Below are 12,329 nucleotides of genomic sequence, written 5' to 3' on the forward strand. Positions count from 1 at the left end.
TTCTCCTTCTTTTAAATTCCACTGTAGTCCGCAGACTAAAAGAGTCCAAGCCATCTAGCTGTTCTGTAAACACTTCATTCCCACCAAGTGGGAAATGATCTCCTAGTACTATCCTCATCCTCATGTTAAAGCTGAGGTTATAAAGTTGTTCTGCCACATTCAGAAGTTAATTCTGTGAGTGGAAATGTACCCTGCAGAGAGAAATTGTATTTACTGCCTACTATTTCCTCTGTGAGGTTGTTCAGGACAATGGCAAAGTACTTCTGGATGCTGCATATCTCCCCAAAATGTTCAGTAATACCAACTTGTAGATTTTTATTTTGTTTGACAGAAAGTTGTTTATTCTTTGAGGGATAAAAACTTCAGCTTTATGTAGTATATTTATTTTTAATGTCTCCTTGTGCACTGCATGGTTCCTCTGAAAGGGCAGGCTTCCTCAAAGGTGCAAAAGACCATATAAAAATCTGACAACATCTGATGGATATACTGCTAGAATAAAGGTTTTGTAAATTCACTTTGTCATGTCATATATTGTTTAAATTAGTACTGACTTAAGGTTATTAAATTAAACACTATGAAAAATTAGGGGTCAGCTCTGGATTACAATACACTGACTTTACAGTAATCAGCTCATACCTTTTCTTCTTCTAGAAAAAAAAGAAACAGTATTTCTAGCTCCAATGTTATGGGAAAAGGGAAGGAAAATATATGTGAACAAGTATGTTGTGAAGACATCTACCTGAATCTGAAAAAGGAAGAAAGCTCCGGACAGATGCTTGTTACACTCCATTACCCTAGCTGGGGTTATAACCTTCTCTTTACCCCTTCCATCACAGCACAGTTCACCAAAACAGGTTCACTAGTGCTATGTGCAGTGACTTTTGCCAGCCTGCTGTTGGCAGAAGATTCCAGGTAGTCTTCTCTTCCCAGGGCATTTTGGCAATTGGTTCCTAAACAAGGATAACAAGCCCTTGGAAATGGGAGGTAGAAACTTGACCTGCCAAAACATTTTTCTGCCTTTTGGTCCAAGTGTGTAAGAAACAAAAAGTGCTCGGTGACTTGACCAGAAGGTCCCATAAATGTCTGAGTCTGAGACTTTCATAAGACCCAATGCCCTCTATTCATTCCACCTCACTTGGCAAGGCAAGCTTAGCACAAGCCTATATGCCTTTGCAGCTGCTCCTTTTATGAAGTATCCCAGGTTGTCCTGGCTGCCCAGATTTGGTCATGGGCAGCTGCATGCAAGTTTTTCCCTTTGGGTATCCCACCTGAGTTGCTCTAGAATCCATCCCCAAGGGCTGGTAGCAAATCTGACATCAGGCGTGGGCTTGATGTCATACCTGCAAGCTAGTGAAGATGAAACCAGCTAACACCTTAACAGTTCATACTCATCAGAAAATTGCCAGCTACTCTGTAGCTGTAGTTTCAGTCAAACGACTTTGATTTCCATTTTTTTAAATCTTAACTTTCTGGACACTGACCTAAAAAGCATGGCTGTTTCTCTAAGTGTTGGTATGCCGAACAATTCCACTAAAAATTGTCATCAAATGCATTATGGTCTTTTCGCTCACTGTGTAGGAGTGGAGGCAGGGGGAGAAATAGATTTTCGATGTTCATTTTAAAAGAAATTACTTACATGTGGGTGTGAAACACTTTTTTTTAATGTAGAATCTGCTCCCTACCAAGGAATATATTGAGGCTGTTGCAGTTAATAAAATTCTATGCTTTTTAAAAATATATTTATATAACAAAATAAAGAAGGTAGAAAGAAAGAAAGAAAGAAAAACAAATTCCCCAACTTTTATAAAAGTTAATCATGTGAGGTTGCAAAAGACGTAATCATCCCCAAATCAAGACATTATGTGATTAAAATTACTCCTCTTCTTCCATTTCTGTATGGGGGAGAGGGTATTAGTTGCCTGACAGCAGCACATGAGGGGAAGAAGTGCCTTTCATACAGCTGCAAACTGCAAGTCCAGGTGGGAATAGAGAGAACAGCTGGAGTCTGGGGAAGAAACATGGACATAATGGACCCCACTTTCTTCCTAAACTGCTTCTGGAGCAGCAGGGCCCTTTATTATGAGTTCAGAGCAAGCTCCTACTCACCCACTGCTGTTTTTCTAATACCATCTCAAAAACTCCCTGTGGAGAGAGTGCCAAACCTGAAGGAAGAGAAGATGAAGGTATGAGAATTACCTTCAGATATGGAACAGAAAAGGGAGCAATCTCTTCTCCATCTCTGTAGTGGATGGGACAGGAAAAAAAAAAAAAAAAAAGCAGCAACACCTTAAACAGCAGCAGAGGAGACTTACATTAAATATTAAGCAAAACTTTCCACTAGTAAGGATAATGATGCTCAATGCTGGATTAGTTGAGGAGGGCTATATCCTGGCAGTCTCTAAGAGCCATTTAGACGAGCATCTCACAGTAGTGACATGAGTGGAGCATATTCAATTTTGACACGAGAAGATGGACTGCATGATCATTCCGGATTCTTTCCAGCTCTGTGAGTCTGTGTACAAAACAATAGTCACAGCTAATCTGTATGTGCAGTTTTATTCCTGCCAAAAATAAAGGCTAGCTTAAGGTGAAGCTGAAAATGTGGCTCTTCATCTATCTATCTGCATGGTTCCTACTGCTGGAGTATCTCTCCATGTCGAGCAGAGAGAACCTTTATTTGCAAGGGCTCATCCAAGTCACAGTGAGGAAAATGATTAGAATTCAGTTTCTGTGCATTGCAGGATCAGGAGCTGAGTCAACCCTGCTGGGATTCAACCCACGTTTCAGGGAGTCGAAGTATTTCATATCTGATGCTTAAACCTCTAACCAAATAAAATTAGTGCTGGGAGATGCACCCATATGTGGTCAGATTTTATTGTATTTCTGTTTGAAATTCACTCACAAGCTTGAAAAAACCCTGCCTTTTTATCAGCACACAGCATCTGTTATGTTGATCCATTCACCTCTCCTTTTCAGAAGTGTGCAAATAATCAGAATTTCAGTGCTTTTCAGAGTGATTCTATCCTCAACACGATGCCATCGAGATCTGCAAATGCCTTAGATTTATGCCTGCTCAGTATCTGATGCTCAATTATTAATTCACTAATGTCTGTAAAGTGCTTTGAAGATGAAAAACACTACATCGTAGAACTGCTAACTGATGCTTGGATGCTACTATTACTGCTGCAGAAGCTGTTAGAAAATATGCTTGGAACACATCCCCAATGGCACATGATGAGGAAAGGTCATCTAGGGCAGCAGTTTATGCAGAGAAGAGTAAATTAGACTGAAATCCTAGAACCACACTGTTTTTCTAATGCAGAGTCCAAATGTTATTAGTTATGAGGCCAGATTCTTTTTTTCTTTAAACAAAGCCTGTATACCTATTAAATAGATCAAGAAAAATCAATACAACAAATAATTTACAATAGCGTGAAAAGAATTTCCCACTAACTTCTGGGAAGGCAGCACATTATGATTTTTGTCCTTCCCTCCAATTAGTTAGTGCACGGATGTGGTGCTGAGTTTGAAAGTGGAAGTGAATTTGAATAGAAAAGCCCTTTGGGCAGTCATAGTGAGTACAGAGATATCTGTAGAGAGGGCTGTGATGACATTCGACCTTCTTTGATTTTAGAGCACTGTGGTTTGGGCTTTGCTTTAACACTGGATCAGCTCTGCCCCGGGAAGATGCCTTTTTAATCTATCATAACCCTTTTGTGGGAGGAATCCAGCACCCTAAGAAAATATCCAAGAAGGTCTCAGCAGGCAGGTCTTCACCTCCAGGCTCCACCATCTATCTGCCTGCTATAAGCTAAATAATGCTTTCATAGTATCCTCTTTGGTGTCCCTACCTGGTCCACCCTCGAGCTGAATTACACCTCTGAGTTGCTCTTGCATCTGCCTGAGATGTGCACAGAAAGAAGAAGAGGCTTGTATTGATTTTTTACATTTCACCCTCCTACTTACCCAGACTCACAATCTTGATCATCAGATACTCAGGCATTTTGCTATGCTTCACACGATATATTGCTGCATTATGAAACAGTGTTCTTTACTATGAGACAGCCAATGTTGCTGACCCAATCTCTTGGCACCTTGGGAGAGCAGTTCCTTTAAGAAAAGCTTGAAAGAGCCATTTGGCTCTGGGCAGAGACTGGTTGAAGTGATCAGAGAGAGCTTTGACCCCAAGTGTCAGATGCCTTAATCTGAGCAAATTTTGAACAACAGTCAATGTATGAACTAAAACTCCATTCTGAGCAGAAGAAGGGAGAGGGTAAAAACCACACTGGAGCTGAAACACTTCAGAAATGCGGAAGGCAACTGAGCAAGTTTAAACAGAGTGATTCACTTTGTATCTGCAAGCAATGGACACCAAAAAAAAAAAAAAATCTAAAGGAAGCTTTATCAGTGATGATAGCCTGTTTAGAAGCATTTGAGGTTTTCAATAGATTCAGTTTACTCAGCCAGACAAGACTGACACTGAAACTGTCAGGCAGGCATTTGAGAACTGAAGTCCACATGAAAATAGAAAATGTGGGTAATGTATTTTTAAACAGAGGATACTAGAAGAAGTTGAAAACTTGAGCCAACCCTGAGTTTTAGAAGGTAGTGCCTTTGACAAAACACTGATTGGGATCTGGAACAAAACATGCAGAGGGAAACTACTGAAAGACTCAAAATTAACCTTGTAGGAAACAATTCAGATTTGGACAGCAAAGGATGCCAGGAAATTTAGGACAAAGCCCACAAGCAATTATTCAGACATTATGAACACCATAGGAAATTCAAAATGTGAGAAGAAAAGCAAGCTTGCTATGCTGAGAGACCTAAAGTACAGCTTGTAACATTGGACATGTAAACATGTACATATGTACATACAAACATAATCAGTAAAGACAGTGCTTGATCTCAGGAGAAAGAAGCAGAAATTGAAATAGATTTTTCCACAGTGCACAAAGGCCCACAAAATATATTCTACATGGACCAAGAAGGTTAGCCTCAAGAGCAAGGGATAGTATTGCCACAGGAGAAGAACAGACTGTCATTCTGGAGAAAATAGGAATTATCAAGTGGAATGAACATCATTTCACAGACTGCTAGAATCAACGCTGTTCACAGAAGATAGTAAAACTATCTTCTGTAAAACTGACACTGGTGAAGACCATATGTTAGCATGTGGTTGCCTAGATAGATGGACAGCAAAGTCTATTGCTCAGAAGGAGGCAGGAGGGAAGTGCCCTCTGTCCCTGGCCCCTAGGACCCAGGCGAGCTGAGCAGAGCAGGTCCAGTGATGGTGACCAGGGTCACCCACAGCCCAGATCACACACACATCCATGAGGACCAGGTTGGGGCATCAAAATGGGTCAGGCCTGGCAAGGGATATGGCTGGGTGAGGACATCCCATGGTGTGGCTCGGGTGAGGATGTGTGCATTCACAGGCACCTCCTGGCATGGCAGAGAGGCACTAGCAAGGCATCTGGCTGCATTTTACAGCTCCTGGACAGGATTACAAGGATTACAGCTGCATCGTCCAGAGCTGGCTTTGAGCACAGGCAGCCAAATCCCTGAGAGGGGGTGGAGACTTGTGATGTATCATGACAGCAGTTTGGGGCCTGTGTGTAATACATGGACTCTTTTTAAAGAAGAGCAGCCAAAGGAAGATATCTCACTCAAGAATATATCCATACCCTCATCTTTTAGCTGAACAGTACCTGCTGCAGTTTTTATTCATCAGTATAGTCCTTATATTCCCAAGGATCATATTGCTAGTGGTGGCAATGGCTTCTAGAGGATTTACCTAGAGCCTTTCACCGCTCATGTTACACAGCCTCAGCTTCACATATTCTCCTTTGACGTATACCAAAGGAGATGCAGGCTGCTGTGCTGACTCCCAGCCTGCCAACACCATAGTTACAGCCATACAGAAACACAGCACAACAGTCGTGTTCTGTAAATAAGAAGACTTGAGTCTCTACAAAACTTTAACCTCTTTTTTTCGCTTATTAGCCAAAGTTATATCCTGTTATTGCTTACTAGAGTATGTACTAGTAAGCATGGGATATAGGTCCAATTCTCATAAAGTTTGCTTTACTAGAGGAAAGAAATAAGGAGTGGCTCACTGTGCACTCACTCACTCACTGTGGCTCGCTATTTTATCTGATAGAAAATGCCAGAATAAGGGTATTATTTTCCTGAGCTTCCCTCCCTGCTTCTCGCTCGCCCCCCCCCCCCCCCCCCCCAAGACTCACATGATGTCTGACCAGCTTCTGAGGGAGCTGATAGAGCTTGTCTGCTTTGGTATCTCAAAGATACCAAATATCAGTGGTATCTCTGGGATCATCTCTTGGCTCATGGAAGAAACATTTTAACTGGAGAAAAATAAATACTTGATTCTTTTCTCTCAAAGTGAAAAGTCAGGAGCTGATATAAAAATGGATTGATTTAGACTGAAGGTTAGTCTAATCCAATGTCCTTTCTCTGACAGTGGCAATAAGAAGCTTCCCAGAGAGAAAAGAACAAAGCATGTTATGATATTTGCCCAGTTAATACACCTGCAGAGATATAAAATTCATGCAACCAAGTATCAGTCAGACTACTTCTATGAAATATGGCAGTTAGCTTCAGTGAACCAACTTGAAGTTGAACCTGGGAAAACACAGGTTGTTCCAGAGTTTAATCATATTCAAAGATAGATTATTATTGGAAAAGCATCTGTTTGTCACATTACTGACAGCTGGAATGTCCGACTGATCAGATGCCAATGATGCTTCTGAATATTTTGCTTCATGCTACTACAAATTCATAGCAAAACTCATAGCAAGTATTCAAAATAAAGTTTTTTACCTCTTTGGAAGGTGCTTTAACTGTAGTCCCAAGGCAGACTGTTATTGTTATTTTTATATTAGAGGTATTGTTAGCTCTGTTGCTCTTGCTCAAGCAGTTCCATTTTGCCTAACATTTTTAAATAGTAATAAGAGTTGGGACAAAAGCTTGAGCTTCTCAAGTCACACTGCAGAGTCTAAAGAAAGAGCAGCTAAGCATTACATGCAGGAAAATTTTGTTCTGGATTTTATACTTCAGGCCATTCTTCCACCTAGGAACCCAAAATGAATCTATATGCTATATAATCTATCTGTAGTTATTGTATCCATTAGGCAAAAGCACTTGTAGTATTTCATAATGGTGCATTAGGACACTGAGCACTCCAGGGAGAAAATGAAGTTAATATAATGGCAAATGACTTTCAAAATATTCTATTCTGTGCCTTTAAGTTTCAGACCCTGAAAGGAAAGCAAGAGAAAAAAGAAAAGGAAGCACATGAAAGGAGGAGATCAGCCTGTGACTGAAAGTCCAGCTGTGTAAACAAGTTTAGTGACTTCTTTTATCTCTAATTGGTCTTAAACACTGATCTTTCTAGTGCCAAAATCACACACTTCACATTAATTCTTCAGTAATACAGCATTATTTCCGGAAGGAATCTGTCTGAAATGTCAAACTGATATGTGTCGCTTGCAATCTATTAACATTTCAGGTTTTTTCCAGTGAACATCAACAACTGTCTTTAGTTATATTACTTAAAAAGTCTGAAAAGGAAACAGGTTTATACCACTAAAAATGTGGCTATAGGCACTAAATTTATGTTAATAGTGCTATTCACTACATGAGGCATAGAAGATCCTCAGATGGCATAAATTGTCCAAATTACATTAACTTCAGAGAAGCTATGCCAGTTAATATTGGCCAAATAATTGGCCTATAAACTTCATAAGATATTTGTCTCACAAATGCAGAACAGGCTGTTGTCTTTCCTGATAGTTTAGGACCTTCGGGTAACAAGATATTCACATAATTATGTAGACTAGTCTGGAGCAGACACAGGGATAGACACTGAAAAAATCCAGTAAGACAAAGAAGCCATATGTACAGGCAAGTGAAAATCAATACTGATAAATGCATGGTGATTCATGCTAGGTATAAAAATAAATTAATGAGCCAACAAACAAATGGATTGTCTATCCATATGACTCTGATCAAAATCACCCACACGTGAGAAAGGAGCAAAGCAAAATGTCACTGCATGTGCAGATCTGATCAGACAAAGAAAGAAGATGTAAGATTACGTGGTACATGCAGAACATTGAAATAAATGATTATTGTGTTAGTACGGTGATGTTAGTATTGCCTGCACAGTTAAAAGGAATCTGGTAATATTACACATAGTAATGAAAAATGTGTATGAGAAACAATAAACTTCTGTTCTATATTCCTTTTTTTTCTTCCATAGCATTGTTTTATAAAATTAGAAGAGAAAGTTGAGAGCGAATGCACTGAAGCACTTTTTCCCACAACGCGTAACTAAGCAGTGATTATCTTGCTGTATGATATAACTTAGGTTAATAACAGCACTAATGACAGATAAAACAGCTGTAACAAACAATCAGATGTATCATTAATTGATAAAAAACAAAATTTTCCCCAAAATTACATGGCTTAAGATACCCCATAACATTTACAGATCTGGCCTATGATAGACAGATTTTCTGCATCTGCCTCGTCATGGGGTTCATGTGACTTTCCTCTAAAGCAGCCAGTCCTGTGAGAAACTGGATACTAGATAGATGACCCTAGTTTGATCCAATTTGGCAAATTCTATTTTGCTGATGACAATTGTTTTCTATCAGTAGATGACTAGCCAAGACCCTGAGTAATACTATTTTGAGCAGGAGGGTTGAACTAGAGACATGTTCCTCAACAATTCTTTGATTCTGTGATTCAGGAAGGGATATTTCTATGCTATCCTATATACATAGTAAATGCATTGGGATAAGACTCCATCAGAAAAAAAAGTTTATTATTATTACACTTAAAATTGCATGTTAACCAATTCCTCTAGTGATCCATTATTTTTTGAGAGGCAATCTCTTTTGACTCCAAACTAGATTCAAATAAATTGTAGTAGACATTTATTTTAATTCTTGCATTAGAAGCCTCAGAGATGTCCTTTCTACTTCAACGATAATTCGTACGCGCTCCATGTCTTACCTTTCATACGCAGCACTTTGTTTTACTCCTAAGCTCACATCTGTATGTAGACAGTAATAACACCATCCATTCCTAGCAAGAGTAGGGTTAAGGAGGCTGTAACAAGACAGTGGACTCATATCTAATCAGTTAAGTAAGACAAGGTTCATGCACTATTCAGATGTGAATTGCTATGGAAAAAGAAAATACAACAGAATCTTATCTCTCAGGATACTGCAGAAAATGGTGTCCCTATTTACCACGGAACTTGTTTTAATGGTGTTTAACTATTGAATATGTATATACTGTTGTCATCATCAAAAACTTTGTCCAGGTTTAGGTCAGGATCTGATTCTGTTCCCATCAGCATGTAAAACATGCTTTAACTCTTCACCCAGAAAAGCTATTTGGTTCCAGATGTTAAAGAAATACAAGAAACAAAAATAGGTGAATCATTTTGCAATAGTTTTTTGAAACACTGAGAGAACAGTTTATTCAAGAGTCTTCTATCTGGGCTACTTTTGAAGAATGACCATAGGTCTGTAACTTTAGAGCTTCAGTAGGCATTGCTTCATTTCACTTCCTTTAATTTGTTGGGATAAAACACTGTCTGTTCCCAGAATGTTGTAGCCAGAATATTTTCACAAAGCAGATGAAAACTATCCCTAGACTGTGGTTATACTAGAACATTAAACCTTCCCAGGATCACTCTCTAGCACAAAGTAGCCTGCAAAGGCCAATGTCCATCCTAACAAATCTTTTTAGACTACAAAAAAGGACAGTCACATACAGATAACATGCTGGGAAAAATAGCCTGTGTTTATTCCTGAAACACTCCAAGGAATTGCTGGGAAGAGTGCAAGTTGATAGAGGCCATAATTTTGCAAGGGTCTATACTAACAATTAAATAGTAGAGATGATCCAGATCCAGTGTCAAGAAATTTTCTCTGGCATAGTTTAATTTACTAGTTTAGGCATAATTTCAGTGGTTCTATTGATAGGTTTCACAGCAGAGCTGGTTCCTCTAGTAATATGCTTTAGCAGGCCAAGTTAAACACAATCTTTAATCAGTAGAAGTTTACTGGCCTGCTCTTTCCTTCTTTTTGATTTTTGTGTTGAAATAGATTTGTTCAATGACTTGCAACCCACTGAAACTGGATGCCTAGTCTTAATAAAAAGCTGGAGAAAGAATACTGGGGCAAATATTACCAGCTAAGAACTAAGCACAGATGTAAGCTTCACTGATTCAAGTTAAGAGAGACATAACAGAAGAATTAAGAGGGACATAACAGAAGAATTTCTGCATCAAGGACAAAGGCCTGCTACTCAAACTGAAGGAAGAAGCCCATTTGCAGACTTTGGTTTTACATGGACCTCTAGAGGGCAACACAATCATATCAAATGGCGATTCAATTAAGACAGGGGCAGTATCAAAACTGCACACTAATCAATATATTTTGTGCTCCTTTCACTTACCTAAAACTCCATTAATACCAGACTTGATTGTGAGTATTGGTTTCACAGAATGCCAAAAGTAAGTACCAGACACCACCTGTATGATTACCGTGACTGCATGCATCTTCCGTTGTTACTCAGTCACATCTATAAAACACGATGTTCCAATCTCAAAACACAGTCTTTGATCTTGAAATAAATATGATTCTCTAACATTTCAAGATTTTTTATTCTCTAGCAACAGAACCACTCTTATCAACAAGACTAGAATCCCACCCAAACACAAATACATTCAAACCTCTAAGAGTCTACAGTGGTTACAGACTGTGAATCACAGAATCACAGAATCGGTAAGGTTGGAAGGGACCTCTGGAGATCATCTGGTCCAACCTCCCTGCTCAGCAGGGTCACCTAGAGCATGGTAGACAGGGTTGCATCCAGGCGGGCCTTGAAGATCTCCAGAGAAGGAGACTCCACAACCTCTCTGGGCAACCTGGTCCAGGGCTCTGTCACTCTCACAGGGAAGAAATTCCCCCGCACGCTCAGGCGGAACTTCCTGTGCTTCATTTTCTGCCCATTGCCTCTTGTCCTGTCACACGGGACAACTGAAAAGAGTTTGGCTCCGTCCCAAACTCTCTCATTTTTAGATGAGTTTCTAAAACTCCACTCCTTATGTGACTATATAAAAATGATAATTTATATATATATACACATATGCATATATAAAATTAAAATCTTCACATAGTTGTTTTCTAAGTATCCCAATGCCTTTTATGCAATACAGCTCAATCTTTATTAAATCACAATCCCTTCATAAAAGGGTTATCTGCATTTTGTCTTGAAATGATAAAACACATAGAATGTATTTCTTACACTTAACTCACAAACAATGCAAGAGCTGTTAAATAAAACAAGGTTTACTCCTCAAAGTTCTTTGCTAAATAGGTTATTAATACTATAGCCACTTTTAGTGATAATGTAAGAGCAGAAATGACACAAGGATTATTTCTCCTAGACCACTCCAGAAAGCATTCAATCATTAGCTCCTGTAGCCATTCACTGTGGACTCCAGACTAATACTTTCATTTTCAAATGTCAATTTCTGCTGTTAAATTAAATGGAAATGTGGATCAGTGTGATACATCATCATCTAAAGTAACTCTCAAGGAAATCACTAGAGTAATGCTATTAGTATTGCCTGCCATTTTCTCAAATGTTTCAGTGTACAAAAACAGAGTGTGTGCTTTGTTTCAGATCGTTTTGTGCTGCAATTCTTCTGCCAAGATTGCAACCATATAATCTACCCTTCACCTTGGGTAGCTTTACAAGATGATACTTGCAACCATGTAATGTGGTCTGGGCCTGTGCATAAAGACAAACTGTAAAGCTGTAGTCCCAGCTTTATCAGGCTTTGATAGTTTAGTTTCTCTGCCCTTCTGAGCAAGACTTAGTTAACTAGTAATGTAAATCATTGAGAATTATCATGACTTTTCTATGGTAACCAGTTTGTTTTCTGTACAATAATATCTGTTCTGCATTGGGAAAGCAAAGGACTAGAGCCCTCAGAAAGATAACTCTGAAAGACTGCTCTCCTGGCTACTCCTCCAAATCTTCCAGTCAAGTTTGCTAAGCCTTGCTCAAAAAAACCCATGGTTCAAGCCCAAAACTCATGTAGATTTCAAGGACATGGAATATCTGCATGAAGACTCCAGTCTCTCCCTCTCTCTTCTCTTTCTTCAGATTTCATGAAGTCTGGTAGTCAATTGGCTCTACTAGATTCTCTCTACTGTTCAGTTGATCCTAGAATTATCTTGAGAGAGATAATTGGATACAGAATATTTTTGAAGGTGGCA

This window comes from Rhea pennata, chromosome 2 (assembly GCF_028389875.1).
Source record: "Rhea pennata isolate bPtePen1 chromosome 2, bPtePen1.pri, whole genome shotgun sequence".
Taxonomy (NCBI): Eukaryota; Metazoa; Chordata; class Aves; order Rheiformes; family Rheidae; genus Rhea; species Rhea pennata.